Source organism: Stegostoma tigrinum, unplaced genomic scaffold (genome assembly GCF_030684315.1).
Source record: "Stegostoma tigrinum isolate sSteTig4 unplaced genomic scaffold, sSteTig4.hap1 scaffold_148, whole genome shotgun sequence".
NCBI lineage: Eukaryota > Metazoa > Chordata > Chondrichthyes > Orectolobiformes > Stegostomatidae > Stegostoma > Stegostoma tigrinum.
This window is the reverse complement of record NW_026728091.1, coordinates 110,442-127,087: the sequence shown is the minus strand read 5'-3', so window position 1 is coordinate 127,087 and position 16,646 is coordinate 110,442. Positions and strand designations below refer to the sequence as shown.

Genomic DNA, 16,646 nt, shown 5'->3' with positions numbered 1-16,646 from the left:
ACAGCATCCTGTTTTTATAGTAAGTAAGTGAAATAATTTATTTTATATCAATGTCATATGCAACCATTTTTACATGAAAATGCCTTCATATGCTGTTTTGAGCTGTAAAAGGTGTAGTGTCTCCGAGCTAAACTTACAGACCTCTTCCACAAGTATGTGGTACAAGTTTGAATAAATTCACCTTGTTTCGATTTACTGAGGTCTGAAGATGCAATCTTTTCAAAAACCAGCTATCCAAGGAAGAATAATATTCTCTGGTTCCTATTGAACTTAGCTTTGTCATGATTCCTTAATACAATGCTCTGTCAAATGGAGCCTTAAGATAGTGGATAGTCACTCTCACATTTGGAATTCAGCTGTTTGGTCCATGTTTGCACTAAGAATGTAGGGAGGAGAGGAGATGAGTGGCCCTTGCTTAACTCAAACTGAGATCCATCACTATGATATTACAAAGCAAGAGCTGTTTGATGTTATGGTTGTCACCCTGTTTTGACTGCATTTACGTACTGACAGGCCAGACAATTGACTGAAGGCTTGTCCACACAGGCCACGTAAATGGTTTCTCTTCACTGTGAATGACACTTGTTCCTTCCATATTCAAAGCTCCTGAGAATTAAGTGTTCCCGGCAGTTCTTGATCCAGTGTTTGAGTTGAGCAGCCTGTCAGTAAATGCTCCCTTTCCAATTCCCTGAAAAAATAAATTTACAACAGTTAAAAGTAGAATGAAAGCTGCTAGATTGTCACCTGGATCATTAAAAACTGCAGATGCTGTAAATCAGGAATGAAAAATAATTTGCTGGTAAAGCTCAGAAGATCTGGCAACATCTGTGAATGAAAAAAACAGGTTAATGTTTCAGGTCTGATGATCCTTTCTCAAGTTCAGAGGAAGGGTCACCGAACTCAAAACATTAACTCTGTTCTTTCCTTCACAGATGTTGTCAGTCTTGCTGAGCTATTCCACTTGGATCATTTGATATCTTTGAAAGGACAGAAGATGAAAAATACAGGACAAATCAGGCTGTGGGAACTGGCTACAGAGCCAATCATTATTTGTGCAGAGCCAAAGTGGGAGGTTTGAGTGAGACCACAACAATGCTGTCGGTGTAACAATACAAACCGTACAACTATCTGACCATAACCTGTGTCAGTCTGTAACTGGATACGTGTAAATGACCGAAGCTGGCTGAAAATGCATTCCTGCAAGCAGGTGGGAATTCATGGTCCTCCTTTCGATAATTAATTCCCCTTTTTGCTCTGGTGGGATTTGTATTTGGAGTACTGTGTTCAGTTCTGGTCACCCGACTCAGAGAAGGTTGTTATGAAACATTTCAGGGCAGATTCAATAGAGTAATACCTGGAATGAGTGGATTGCCTTAAAGGAACATCTGGAGGAAAATACAGGCTAGGTCTGTATTTTCTGGAGTTTAGAAAAGAAAGAGGATACTAAATTGAAACATGAAAGATCCTGAGGGGACCTGACCAGATGCATGGTGAAAACGTGGTCCCTCTTGTGGAAGGATCTAGAACTGAGGTCATTGTTTAAAGGTAAGGGTGAGTCCATTTGAAATAGTGAGGAACATTTCTCTCAGAGGGCTGAGAATCTTTGTGACTCCCTTCAGCAAAAGGCAGTGGATGCAGCATCTTTTTTTTTTAAAAGGCAGAGACAGATTCTTGCTGACCAAGACAATGAAAGATATTCTGCGATATGCAGGTACATAGAACTGAGGTTGAAATTAAATCAGTGATTTTATTGAGTCGCAGAGCAGGCTCGAGGGGCCGAGTGACCCACACTTGTTCCTCATTCCTACGTTTGAATAAACCGCAGGACAAAGAAGCTCAGGTCTTGTCTGATGACTGCGGGTGAGGAGGGTGTTTGAGCTCCCACTTCATTCACCCAGTGGATTAGTTCCTCTCTACACCCCGACCAGCTTCAATTAACATTTGAAAAGTTTTAATCACATCAGCTGTCATCCTTCTAAGTTACAGGGAATACATCATTCCTGGTGAGATGATGCATTTTAATAGGAGAAGAGATCAGAAATTCGGAATCAGTTATCCATTCTGCCTCTCAAGCCTCAAAAAGGTCAAAGTTGATCTATTTCGGCTTCAATTCCACTTTCGCACTTGGCCTTGATAGTCTTTTTAAAAACACATCCTGTGGGCATTGCTGGCTGTGTTTAACTGTCATTAAGAAAGTGGCAGTGATCTGTCTCCATGAACCACTGTAGTCCATGAGCGGTAGGTGGACGCATAATGCTGTTAGGGAGAGAATTCAGGATTTTGATCCAGCAACACTGAAGGTGTAGCGACACATTTCCAAGTCAGGATGGTGAGTGGTGTGGAGGGAATTCACACCCAACACAGAGTCTACAGCACGGAAAAACGTTCTGCTGACTCTGTCTGATCTTGACACTATCTTGCAAGTACTCTGTCATTCCATCTTTTATAGTGGACACGAACATATTTTTCCAACCAACAATTTTATGCAAATTCCCTGTTTTCTTTCTGACTCCCTTCTTACATATTGGGGTTACAGTAGCGATTCTCCAATCCATAAAAACTGAGTCTATAGAATTTGGAGGAAAACCAGTTGTGAATCTGCTATTTCTATTGCCACTTCCTAAGGTACTTTGAGATGAAGGTTATCAGTGTCTGGGGATTTATCTGCCTGTTATCCCATTAGTTGTCCCAATATCATTTTCCTACTAATTCTGATTCCACCTTCCCATTAGACCCTGTGATCCCCTTAATTTTGGGAGGTTATTTGTACCCTCCTTATTGAAAATCTCAGTCATATTTAATTGTTCCGCTATCACTTTGTACCCCATTATAAATTCCCTGTTTCTGCTTGTCAGGAGACCCTATATTCTTCTTGACCAGTCTTTCATTACCAATCTTCAATTAAGAGTTTAATGATGATCATGAAACCGTTGTTGATCGTCAGGAAAAAGCCATCTGGCTCATAAATATCCTTCAGGGAAAGGAACTGTTATCCTTACCTGGTTTGGTCTGTGTGTGACTCCAGCCATACAGCAATGCAGTTGACACTTGATAGCCTTCTGGGCAATCACAGATGGGCAATAAATTCTGGCCAAGCCACCAAAGTTCACATCCTGTGAATGAATATAAAACAAAATTCTATTGGTTTGTATGGTCCCTGCAGCATGCACTCATGTTCTGTTTTCTCACTCTGATTAAATCCCTTTCTTTCCCTTTGCAGAAACCTAAACTGCTCCCAATCCTGTTGTCAGTTGTTTTATTGACCTAATTGTGTATGCTGCTTCCTTAAATTTAACACGTGTTCATTTCCCTTTCTGTGCTGTGGTTTGATCATGTTTCCCATTTTGTTCTTATGCCAGGCTGCGATGAAGAACTTCCACAGCTTGCCCACGTCCTCTTTCAACATTTGCCATTACCCATTTCCCATCATCCATTTAAACACTGATTCACCATTTATCACAACTAGCTCGTGCCTCATATCATTTTAACTTCTTTCATTTAAATACAGGACCCAAGTCTCAGAAACAACATTCATCACTCTCCAGCTTTGTGAAGAATTCTATCCTATTGTGGTCCCTCATCCTTAAGGGCCCGTACTCAACTCGATTGTCAATTATTCCATCCTCATTATACAACACCCATCTGCTTCTTCAACATGTTGATTCATAAAATTGTACCATATAGGCACTAAATATCCCTCCTGCACTGTACTGCTACAGTTGTGATTTGGACAATTTATAAGTAGGTTGCAGTCACCTGTAATTAAAGCCATAACTTTATGCCTTATATCTCTCAATTCCACCCTAATGCCTTCCCTAATATTACTGCAGCTTGGGGTCCATATGCAGCACTAAGGTCATTTTCTGTCCATTGGTGTTTCTCAGCTCAACCCAAACAGACTCTACTTCACTACACCCTATATCCTGGCTCACATCAGTTTCCTGTTTTAATCAGCAGCTCCTGACAAATCCTTTTCCCTCTTTCCTGCCCAATCCATCTTCCTCAGACAACCCACTTATTCCAGGTTTCAATCTTGTAAACCTCCTCTGAGCCACTTTGAATAAACGAACAGAAGACCAAAACCTGCATGTGGTATTCGAGATTTGGTCTGACCCCTTCCTTGTACAAATGAAGTGAACATCTTTTCACTGATGATTATTTGTTGTCATAATAAGGGAGATGGCCTAGTGGCTTTCTGGATTTCAGAGAGATCTTAATCAATTGGGGCAATGGGCTGAGGAATGGGAGATTGAATTTTATTTTGATAAATGTTTGTTCTACCAAAACGCAATACTTCACAAGGGCAGGACTTACACAATTAATGGTTGGGCTCTGGGTAGTGTTGCAGATCAGGAGAAAAACCTCGGGTTTCAGGTACATCATTCTTTGAAATTTGCATCACAGATAGACAGGGTGGTTAGGAAGGCATTTAGCACACTTGTCTTCATTGCTCAGGCCTTTGAGTACAGGAGTTGGGAAGTGATGTTGGCGAGTCCTCTTCTGTCGGACTGTGCGCTGCTCTGGTCGTCCTGTTATGGGAAGATTATTATTAAACTGGAGTGGGTTTGGACAAAATTACCAGGATATTGCTGGGAATGAAGGGGTTTGAGTTATAAAAATACGCTGGATAGGCTGGGACTTCTTTCACTGGAAGCTAAGTGGTTGAGAAATGGACTTATGTAGGTTAATAAAATAATGAGACACACAGATAAGGAATAGTAAAGGTCTTTTCCCTCAGGTGGGGGGGGGGTTATCAAAACCAGGGGAATTTTTTTTAAGATGAGGGGAGAAAGATTTAAAATGGACATGACGGACAACTTTTTGTTTTACACAGAGTGCTCAGTGTGTGGGATGAACTGCCAGAGGAAGTGGTGGATGTGGGTTACAATTACAATGTTTAAAAAACATTCAGATAATACATGAATTTGAAAGGATGAGAGCGAATATGGGCCAAACGCAGAAAGATGGGACTAGTTTAGTTTGGGAACATGGTCGGCATGAACTAGTTGTATCGATGGGCCTGTTTCCATGCTGTGTGACCCTCTGATAACATTCTATATCTGCACACTAACTCTGAAATTCAATTTCTTAATTTTCATTCTTCTGCACTTCAGAACTCCATTTAACAAATATTGTGCTCCATTCATTTTGGTAGGAAGAATTTTTCCACATCATCCACCTCCTGCAAGATATTTTGCCTGTAATAATGTTCCAGATTTCAGAGGAAAGATCGAAAGGGAGGCAAAACAGGTGAGGGAGTAGCTTTTATTAATAAGGAAAACATTGCTGCTATCACCAGAACAGATATTTTAGAAACACCATTCAATGAAAACATATGTTGAAATTAGAAATAAAAAGGAACGATCATCTAATGGGATTGTACCATAGGTTTCCTAATAGTCAGAGGGAAATTGAGGAACAAATGTGCAGAGAGATCTCAGATAGGTATAAGAATAATAAGATTATAATAGTTGGTGATCTTCAGTTTCCAAACATTTACCTGGACTAACAGAGTGTTAACGGTTTGGATGGTGAGTAATTTGTGAAATGCATTCAAGAAAATTTTCTTTACCAATAAATCAATGTTCCTATGAAAATAAAAAGCTTTTCTTGGTTAATAAGGCAGAGCAAGTGACTGAAGTGACAGAACAGAGAAACTTTGAATCTTGTGATAGTAATTCTATCAGTTTTACAACAGTTGTGGAAAAGGATATGTCTTCCAGAAAAATTAAAAGTTTTCAATTGGAGGAAGCAATTTTTAATGGTATAAGACAAGGACTTTCAAAAGTTCTGAGGAAGGATCAACAGACCCGAAATGTTAACTGATTTTTCCTCACAGATGCTGCCAGACCTGGTAAGCTTTTCCAGCAACTTCTGTTTTTATAACTTTCAAAAGTTATCAGGAGTAGACTGCAGGCATAAGGGTGTCTGATAAGTGGGAGGCTTTCAAAAGTGTGATAATTCAGAGTCATTATGTCCCTGTTCAAGTGACAGGTATGGCTGGTAGGATTAGAGAGCAATGGTGAAAAAGATACTCAGGTTTTAGTCAAGAATAAAAATAACAATAATAAATTATTAGATGAAAACAACTTGGCTCAAATGAATATCGTGAACAGTGTAAATAGTGTTAGGGGAATTCTTAAACAGGAGATCAGGACGGCAAAAAAGCAACTTGAAACTGCCGTGGTAGATAAGCTTAAGAATAATTCAGAGTTTTTACAAGTGCATTTCGAGGAAGAGAGCACCGAGAGAGCAAGCAGGGCTCCATAAAGATGAAAAACGTCAACTTTGTGTTGAACCAGAGGAGGAGAGAGAGATCTTAAAGGAATATATTGCATCAGTTTTTACTGTTGAGAAAGAAATGGAGGCTAGACAAACCAGGAGGAGAAATATTTTGGTTTGAAAACAGTTCACAGAAATGGGGGAGATTTTTAATGAATTTCTTCTCAGTGTTTACTAAGTAGAGAATCATGGATGCTAAGGATAAAAAGGGAAGCAAGTGGGGATGTTCTGGACCATCGCGGAGGTGTTTACAGCCTTAAAGCACATTAAAGTTGATAAATCCAATGGACCTGATGAAGTCCAGCTTCAGACACTGCGGGAGGCTGGGGAAGAAATTGCAGAGATTTTTGCTTCATCTTTTGCCACTGCTGAAATTCCGGAAGACTGGAGGGTGACTAATGTTGTCTCATTATTTAAGAAAGGTAGCAAAGACCCATGGGGAACTGCAGGCCAGTGAACCAGTGCTAGACAAGGTATTGAAGATGATATTCAGGGAGTGGATGCACAAATGTTTGGATATTCAAGGTCTGATTTGGGATAGGCATCATGGCTTTGTGCACAAGAATCATGTCTGACAAATTATTCATGCTTTTCGAAGAGGTAAGCAAGAGGATTGATGACAGTAAGGCAGAGAATGCTGTCTATGTGGACTTTAGTAAGGCCTTTAACAAGGCCCCGTACAGCAGGCTAGTCATGAAGGTTCGGTTGTGCGGGATCCAGGGAGAGCTACTCATGGGATCGATGGTAGGAAGCAGAGCGTGATGGCCGAAGGTTGGTTCTTGGACTGGAGTCCTGTGGCTCATGGTGTGACACAGGGGTCAGTACTGGGACCTTTGTCATTTTTCACTTACATAAACGATCTGGATGTGAATGTACCCGGCATGATTAGTACGTTTGCGGATGATACAACATTAAGAGGTATCACTGATAGCAGTGCAAGTTATCAAAAATTACAGGGGAATTGTGATCAGATGGGGAAGTGGGCTGAGGATTGCCAAATGAAATTCAATACGGCTAAGCGTGAGGTGTTGGCCTTTGGAAAGTTCAACCGAGGTCAGAGTCATACAGTGAATGGTATGTTCTGAGGAGTCTTGTGGGACAGAGACAGTGAGGAGTACAAGTACATAGTTGGTTGAAAGCAGCATCACAGATAGACAGGGTGGTGAGCAAAGCATTTAGCATGCTGGCGTTCTTCAGTCGAGGCAGTGCATATAGGAGTTGGGACATTAAAGATGTACAAGTCATTGGTGAGGCCACACTTGCAGTGTGGTGTACAGTTTTGGATCACCCTGTTACAGGAAAGGCATAGTTAAACTGGAAGCTGTGCAAAGAGCCCGGAATAGTAGGCCTGAGTTCTGAGGAGAGGTTGGACAGGATTGGGCTTTATTCCTTGGAATGGAGGAGAGTGAGCGGTGACCTTACTGAGGTCAATAAAATCATAAGGGGCATAGATAGGATGAATGCACGTAGTCTTTTTCCCAGGGATGGGGAATGGAAAATTGGAGTGTACAGATTTAAGGTGAGAGAGGGCAGATTTAAGGAGGATGTGAGGAGCAACTTCTTCACACAGACAGTGGTGCATATTTGGAATGGGCTGCCAGAGAAAGTGGTTGAGACAGGCACAAAAACAACGTTTAAAACACATTTGGGTAGGTACACGGATGGAAAGTGTTTGGAGGGGGTCATAGACCAAATGCAGGCAATTAGAAATTGCTAAGTGGGCACCACAGTCAGCATGGACCAGTTTGGGCCGAAGGGCCTGTTTCCATGCTGTATTACACTCTGACTTTAAACCTCCAGGTCCTGCTCTAGTGCATCAAATCATGTTGTGGGAAGTTAAAGAGAAAACATGGGGCCCCTTTGCAGAAATATTTGTATCATCTATAATTACGGGTGAGGTGCCAGATGACTGGAGAGTGGCTAAAATTGTGCCTTCGTTTAAGGGACGTAAGGAGACGCCTGGGAACTATCGAGCTGAGAGTCTGACTTCGGTTTTGGATATGTAGTTGAAGGTAATCGTGAAATGTAGGATTTATGTGTTTGGAGAGGTAGGAATGATTAGTTGATTGATTTTTTTTGGAGAAGTAACAAAGAAGATAATTGAGGCAGAGTGGTGGAAGTCGTTTATATGGCTTAGTGACAGGACACAGGGACTGGTGGTGGAGGGTTGTTTTTCAGACCGGAGGCCTGTTACCAGAGGTGTTCCACAGGGGTCAGTGCTCAGTCCAATTTTGTTTGACTTTATATAAAAAAGTGATTTAGATGAGAATAGTGGAGACATGGTCAGTAAGTTTGCAGATGACACCAAAATAGGCAGGATAGTGGACAGCGAAGTAGGTTGTCCAAGATTGCTAAGAGATCTTGATTTATAGGGTTAAGAGGCTGAGGAATGGCAGGTGGTGTTTAATTTGGATAAAGGCGAGGCATTTCATTTTGGTAAAACAAACAAGATCAGGACTTATACAATTAAACGTAGGGCCTCAGGGTTAGTGTTGTCGAAAAGAGAGACCTCAGGGTTCAGGCCCTTAATTCTTTGAAGTTGGCGTCACATGTTGAAAGTGTGGCTACTTCAGATCTCCTGTTATATGAAGAACATCATCAAGCTGGGGAGGGTTCAGAAAGGATTTACCAGGATGTTGCCAGGAATGGAGGCTTTGAGTCGTAAGGAGAGGCTTGATCGGTTGAGACATTTTTCCATTGCGGTCTAAGAATTGGAGGCGTGGACTTGTATGTTTATAAAATCATGAAGAGTACAGATAAGGTGAATGGAAGATCCCTTTTCATTCACGTGAGGTATTTCAAGACTCGGGGGCTGGAGAAAACCAGCTGAAACGTTCACTCTCCATGTATGAAGTTGGACGGTTCTTATTGCCAGACTATTTGACGAAGGGCCAAAGAGATGGCGGTTAGGTGATACTTCTCGTGGTTGGATTAACTTTCTACTCTGGATGGCGTCATGCTACTCTTACAGTCTATAGGTTACCAGTACTGGAGGGTATGAGTTATGAGGAGAGACTGGGACTTCACTGGAAAATAGGAGGTTGAGGGATGACTTTAGAGAGGTTTATAAAATCATGAGGGGTATAAAGTGTACAACAAGTGTCTTCTCCCTTGTAGAGGGGAGTCCAAATCTGGAGGGTATATTTTTAAATGGAGAGGAGAAAGATTTAAGGGTAAACAAGGGGGAGCTGTTTCAAACAGAAGGTTGTTTCTATGTGGAATGAACTGCCAAAGGAAGTTGTAGATGCAGGTACACTTCCAATATTTAAAAGACATTTGGACAGGTACATGAATAGGAAAGGTTTAGAGGGATATGGACCCAACACAAGCAAGTGGGACTCGTTCAGTTTGGGAAGCCTGGTCGGCATGGACAAGTTGTAATGAAGGAGGCTAAAGAACTCAAATAATTTTTGATATTTTGGAAACAGTTCATGTTGCAGGAGAGGAAGTGTTAAATATCTTGGAAATATGAAGATGGATAAATCTCCAGCACCTGATCTAATGTATCCCAGGACATTATGGGAAGTAAGGGATGAAATTGCAAAAATGTTGGTATCATCTATAAATACGTGTGGGGTGCCAGATGGCCAGAAATGGCTCATCTTCTGCCTTTGTTTTCGAAGGGATGTAGGGAGAAGCCTGAGAACTATAGACCTTAACGTAATACTGGAAAACAGTGACAGAAGTAGAGTCAGTATGGATTTATGAAAGGGAAATCATGCTGGACAAAACTGCTGGAATGTTTCAAGAATGCAACATTTGGAGTTGAAAAGACAGTGGATGTGGCTAATGTGAGCTTTGAGAAGGCGTTCAAAAGGTCCCACAGAAGAGATTAGCAAGTAAAGTTAGAGCATGTGAGATTGGGTATTCAGGGGGATACAGAATTGATTGCTTCTGTGTGCCAGTCATTTCTTGTGTGCCAGCCAGTGACCAGTGTGGTACTACAGGGGTCAGTGATGGACGCCAGGTACTCACATCATCTATTAGTTATGTAAATGAGAAAACTCGAATATTGTATCTGCAAGCTTGCAGGTTTAGGACAGTGATCTGTGAGGAGGATGCAAATATGCTTCAGTGTGACTTGGAGTTGAGTGAGTGGGGCGAAAATGCAAGGCAGATGAAATATAATGTGGATAAGTTCAAGACTATCCAGTTGGATTACAAAACTAGGAAAACACAAGTCACTGACAGTAAGCATGCAGGTGTAACAGGGGACGAAGAGGGCTAATGGTATTTTGACCTTCAGAGTGAGAGCATTTGAGTACAGGAGCAGTGATGTCTTACTGAAATTGTACAGGATCTTAGTGAGACCACACCCGAGGTGGTACGTGCAAATTTGTAATTCTTATCTGAGGAAGGATGTTCTGGCTATGGACGCTCTTCACACAGTTGATGAGACTGATTCCTGGAATGGCAAGGCTTACGTGTAAGGACAGCACTGATTGGTTAGGATGAAATTCACTGGAGTTTAGATTAGATTAGATTCCCTACAGTGTGGAAACAGGCCCTTCAGCCCAACAAGTCCACACCACCCCTTGAAGCATCGCACACAGAACCATCCCCCTCCAAACCACATACCCCCGAACACCTCGGGCAATTTAGCATGGCCAATCCACCTAGCCTATACATCTTTGGACTGTGGGAGGAAACCGGAGCACCCAGAGGAAACACACGCAGACACGGGGAGAATGTGTAAACAAATGTGGGGTATGGATGCTAGGGCAGTTGCTTGCTCCTCCTGCAGAATGTGGCAGTTGGGAGACGTGGCACACGTCTCCGCTGGCTACATCTGCGGGAAGTGCACCCAACTACAGCTCCTTGAAAACCGTGTTAGGGAAATGGAGCTGGAGCTGGATGAACTACGGATCATTCGGGAGGCAGAGGGGGTAATTGAGAGGAGTTACCGGGAGTTGGTCACTCCTAAGGCTCAGGACAAGGATAGATGGGTTACAGTTAGGGGGAGGAAAGGGGACCGTCAGACAGTGCAGAGATCCCCTGTGGGCATTCCCCTCAGCAATAAGTATACCGTTTTGGATACTGCTGGGGGGGATGACCTAGCAGAGGAAAGCCATAGTAGTCAGTTCTCTGGCACTGAGCCTGACACTGTGGCAAAAAAGGGAAGGGGGCAGAATAGAAAAGTACTCGTGGTAGGGGACTCGATAGTTAGGGGAATCGACAGGAGATTTTGTGGTCAGGATCGGGATTCCCGGAAGGTATGTTGCCTCCCTGGTGCCAGGGTCCGGGAAGTCTCCGATCTGGTGTATAAGGTTCTAAAAGGGGACGGCGAACAACCAGAAATCGTGTTACATATTGGCACTAATGATATAGCCAGAAATAGGGTTGAGGATATAAAAAGTGATTTCAGGGAGTTAGGATGGAAGCTACAAAGCAGGACGAACAGAGTAGTGTTCTCTAGCTTACTACCAGTGCCATGAGATAGCAAGGTGAGGAACAGGGAGCGGGCGCAGCTTAACACGTGGCTGCGCAGCTGGTGTAGGAGGGAGGGCTTCAGATATGTAGATAATTGGGATGCCTTTTGGGGAAGTGGGACCTGTACAAGAAGGATGGGTTGCATCTGAACTGGAAGGGGACCAATGTCCTGGGTGGAAGGTTTGCTCGAGTAGTTCGAGAGGGTTTAGTATGGCAGGGGGTTGGGAACCTGAGCTGTATACCAGAGGTGAGAGTTGATGCAGGTGAGGCAGTAGCAAGAGGTAGACCAGCTAGTGGAAAGGAACCAAGGGATCGGTTAAAGTGTGTTTACTTTAACGCAAGGAGTATCAGGAATAAAAGTGATGAACTTAGAGCATGGATCAGTACCTGGTGCTATGATGTTGTGGCCATAACAGAGACATGGGTTTCTCATGGGCAGGAATGGTTGCTGGATGTTCCAGGGTTTAGAACATTTAAAAAGAATAGGGAAGGGGAAAAAGAGGAGGGGGTGTAGCACTACTAATCAGAGAGGGTATCACAGCTACAGAAGCTTCCATTGTCGAGGAAGATCTGCCTACTGAGTCAGTATGGGTGGGAATTAGGAACAGCAAGGGAGTAGTCACCTCGTTAGGGGTTTACTACAGGCCCCCCAATAGCAGCAGGGAGATTGAAGAAAGCATAGGTCGACAGATTTTGGAAAAGTGTGGACGCAGTAGGGTTGTTGTAATGGGTGACTTTAACTTTCCTAATATTAATTGGAACCTCCTTCGAGCAGAAGATTTGAACGGAGCTGTTTTTGTAAGGTGTGTTCAGGAGAGTTTCCTAACGCAGTACATTGACAGGCCGACGAGGGGAGAGGCCATTCTAGATTTGGTGCTCGGAAACGAGCCGGGGCAGGTATCAGATCTTGTGGTGGGAGAGCATTTTGGTGATAGTGACCATAACTGCCTCACATTCTACATAGCTATGGAGAAGGAGAGGATTAGGCAAAATGGGAGGATATTTAATTGGGGAAGAGGAAACTATGACGCGATTAGACATGAGTTAGGAAGCATGGACTGGGAGCAATTGTTCCATGGTAAGGGAACTATAGACGTGGAGACTGTTTAAGGAACAGTTGTTGCGAGTGATGAGTAAATATGTCCCTCTGAGACAGGCAAGAAGGGGTAAGATAAAGGAACCTTGGATGACGAGAGCGTTGGAGCTTCTCGTGAAAAGGAAGAAGGTAGCTTACATAAGGTGGAAGAAGCTAGGGTCAAACTCAGCTCGAGAGGGTTACACGCAGGCGAGGAAGGAGCTCAAAAATGGTCTGAGGAGAGCCAGGAGGGGGCACGAGAAAGGCTTGGCAGAAGGAATCAGGGAAAACACAAAGGCATTTTACACTTACGTGAGGAATAAGAGAATGGTCAAAGAAAGAGTAGGGCCGATCAGGGATAGCATAGGAAACTTGTGTGTGGAGTCTGAGGAGGTAGGGGAAGCCCTAAATGAGTTTTTTGCTTCTGTCTTTACGAAAGAAACGAACTTTGTAGTGAATGAAACCTTTGAAGAGCAGGTGTGCATGCTGGAATGGATAGAGATGGAGGAAGCTGATGTGCTGAAAATTTTGTCAAACATTAAGATTGACAAGTCGCCAGGCCCGGACCAGAATTGTCCTCGGCTGCTTTGGGAAGCGAGAAATGCAATTGCTTCGCCACTTGCGAAGATCTTTGCATCCTCGCTCTCCACTGGAGTCGTACCTGAGGACTGGAGAGAGGCAAATGTAATTCCTCTCTTCAAGAAAGGAAATAGGGAAATCCCCAGCAATTACAGACCAGTAAGTCTCACGTCTGTCGTCTGCAAGGTGTTAGAAAGGATTCTGAGGGATAGGATTTATGACCATCTGGAAGAGCATGGCTTGATCAAATACAGTCAACACGGCTTTGAGAGGGGTAGGTCATGCCTCACAAACGTTATCGAGTTTTTTGAGGATGTGACTAGAAAAGTTGATGAGGGTCGAGCTGTGGATGTGGTGTGTATGGACTTCAGTAAGGCATTTGATATGGTTCCCCATGGTAGGCTCATTCAGAAGGTCAGGAGGAATGGGATACAGGGGAACTTAGCTGCTTGGATACAGAATTGGCTGGCCAACAGAAGACAGCGAGTGGTAGTAGAAGGAAAATATTCTGCCTGGAAGTCAGTGGTGAGTGGGGTTCCACAGGGCTCTGTCCTTGGGCCTCTACTGTTTGTAATTTTTATTAATGACTTGGATGAGGGGATTGAAGGATGGGTCAGCAAGTTTGCAGACGACACAAAGGTCGGAGGTGTCGTTGACAGTATAGAGGGCTGTTGTAGGCTGCAGCGGGACATTGACAGGATGCAGAGATGGGCTGAGAGGTGGCAGATGGAGTTCAACCTGGATAAATGCGAGTTGATGCATTTTGGAAGGTCAAATTTGAAAGCTGAGTACAGGATTAAGGATAGGATTCTTGGCAGTGTGGAGGAACAGAGGGATCTTGGTGTGCAGATACATAGATCCCTTAAAATGGCCTCCCAAGTGGACAGGGTTGTTAAGAAAGCATATGGTGTTTTGGCTTTCATGAACAGGGGGATTGAGTTTAAGAGTCGTGAGATCTTGTTGCAGCTCTATAAAACTTTGGCTAGACCGCACTTGGAATACTGCGTCCAGTTCTGGTCGCCCTATTATAGGAAAGATGTGGATGATTTGGAGAGGGTTCAGAGGAGGTTTACCAGGATGCTGCCTGGACTGGAGGGTTTATCTTATGAAGAGAGGTTAACTGAGCTCAGTCTCTTTTCATTGGAGAAAAGGAGGAGGAGAGGGGACCTAATTGAGGTATACAAGATAATGAGAGGCATAGATAGAGTTGATAGCCAGAGACTATTTCCCAGGGCAGAAATGGCTAGCACGAGGGGTCATAGTTTTAAGCTGGTTGGAGGAAAGTATAGAGGGGATGTCAGAGGCGGGTTCTTTACACAGAGAGTTGTGAGAGCATGGAATGCGTCGCCAGCAGCAGTTGTGGAAGCAAGGTCATTGGGGTCATTTAAGAGACTGCTGGACATGCACATGGTCACAGAAATTTGAGGGTGCATACATGAGGATCAATGGTCGGCACAACATTGTGGCTGAAGGGCCTGTTCTGTGCTGTACTGTTCTATGTTCTATGTTCTAAGTTCCACACAGACAGTTGCCTGAGGCTGGAATCGAACCTGGGTCCCTGGTGCTGTGAGGCTGCCGTGCTAACCACTAAGCCACCGTGCTGCCCAAGTTTAGAAGAATGAGGAAAGATTTCACAGAAGCCAATAAAATTCTAACAAGCCTCAATACAGGTTGGATGTTGTCAGTGACCAGGTAGTCAGAGCTGAGGGGCATGGGCTAAGCTGTTAAGGACTGAAATGAGGAAACCTTTTCAAAAAAAAAGAGAGACTGGGGACCCTGTGAAATTTGCTGCCACAGAAATCAGTTAAGGCCAAACACTGATACTGATAATGATGATGATGATATGTATAGTTGTGAGGGCTTAAGGGATCAAAGGGTATGACTCTCTAGTGGGAAGAATATGAGTAGAATGATCAGCCATGATCAAAGTGGCTATCAGAGAAGGATCGAAAGCTACAATGGCCTGCGCCTGTTCCTATTTTCTATGTTTCTAATATGGTGAAGGTGGAATAAGAACAAAATGATTACAACTGACACAAATATCAGCACAACCTTATCACCACTGGATGAAAATCCTGTAACTCCTTACCAAACAGCAACATGGGAGCTAAGATAATAAAATGTGAGGCTGGATGAACACAGCAGGCCAAGCAGCATCTCAGGAGCACAAAAGCTGATGCTTCGGGCCTAGACCCTTCATCAGAGAGGGGAATGGGGAGAGGGAACTGGAATAAATAGGGAGAGAGGGGGAGGCGGACCGAAGATGGAGAGTAAAGAAGATAGGTGGAGAGAGTGTAGGTGGGGAGGTAGGGAGGGGATAGGTCAGTCCAGGGAAGACGGACAGGTCAAGGAGGTGGGATGAGGTTAGTAGGTAGCTGGGGGTGCGGCTTGGGGTGGGAGGAAGGGATGGGTGAGAGGAAGAACAGGTTAGGGAGGCAGAGACAGGTTGGACTGAGCTACTTCACCATGTGGATTGCAGCAGATCAAGAAGGTGCAGTGCAATTTTGGAAGCTTCTGGAGTGGCTGCTCTGTCTATCATTTTCAATCCAGTTTTCAAGTTGTTGAATGCTGTGAGAAAAGTAACAGAGTATGAAGCTGCCCTCCCCTTTAACCTGTACTCACCGCTTGTGGCTCTCATGGAGGACCGTTTCATTCCGGATATCCCTCCCAGTACGCATGCTCCGTGGCTGAACGACGTTGAATGACCAATAGCAAGCAACAGGCGGAACAGGAAGAAGGCACCGGACGTGCTTGTTCTCCAACCAATCAGAGGACGAGGCCACAATTCTGAGGGCGGGTCACCGGACCTGAAACGTTAAATTCTGCCTGATCCTTCACAGATGCTGCAAATAGGCTGAGCTTTTCCAGCAAAACAAAGTGTGGGGCTGGATGGACACAGCAGGACAAGCAGCATCTCAGGGGCACAAGAGCTGGTGTTTCGGGCAGTTTCAATGCAGTTCCCATGATCTCTGAGCTTTTCCAACAGAGATAGTAGGAACTGCAGATGCTGGAGGATCTGAGATAACAAGGTGTGGGGCTGGATGGACACAGCAGGACAAGCAGCATCAGAGGGGCAGGAAGGCCAACGTTTGGGGCCTAGGCCCTTCATCAGAAATGGGGGAGGGGGAGGGGAAGGGGGCTGAAATAAATAGGGAGAGAGGGGGAGGTGGATAGAAGTTTTATTTGTTCTGGTGAGGTGAGTTTCATTGACAAGACCAGCATTTATTGCCTCTGTCTAATTCCCATTCAGAATATGATGGTGAAACCCAGGTGCACTAAC

At 43.9% G+C, this 16,646-nt stretch overlaps 1 long non-coding RNA gene across 1 annotated transcript; it reads right to left on the bottom strand.

Annotated features, from left to right (window-relative positions):
- Positions 1–543: 543 nt before the first annotated feature.
- LOC132207754 (uncharacterized) lies at positions 544–16,031 on the bottom strand. The gene is made up of 3 exons (XR_009443779.1): positions 15,989–16,031; positions 3,000–3,113; positions 544–688 (listed from the first exon to the last, which is right to left on the bottom strand). It is a non-coding gene; the product is annotated as an uncharacterized LOC132207754 (long non-coding RNA).
- Positions 16,032–16,646: the final 615 nt, after the last annotated feature.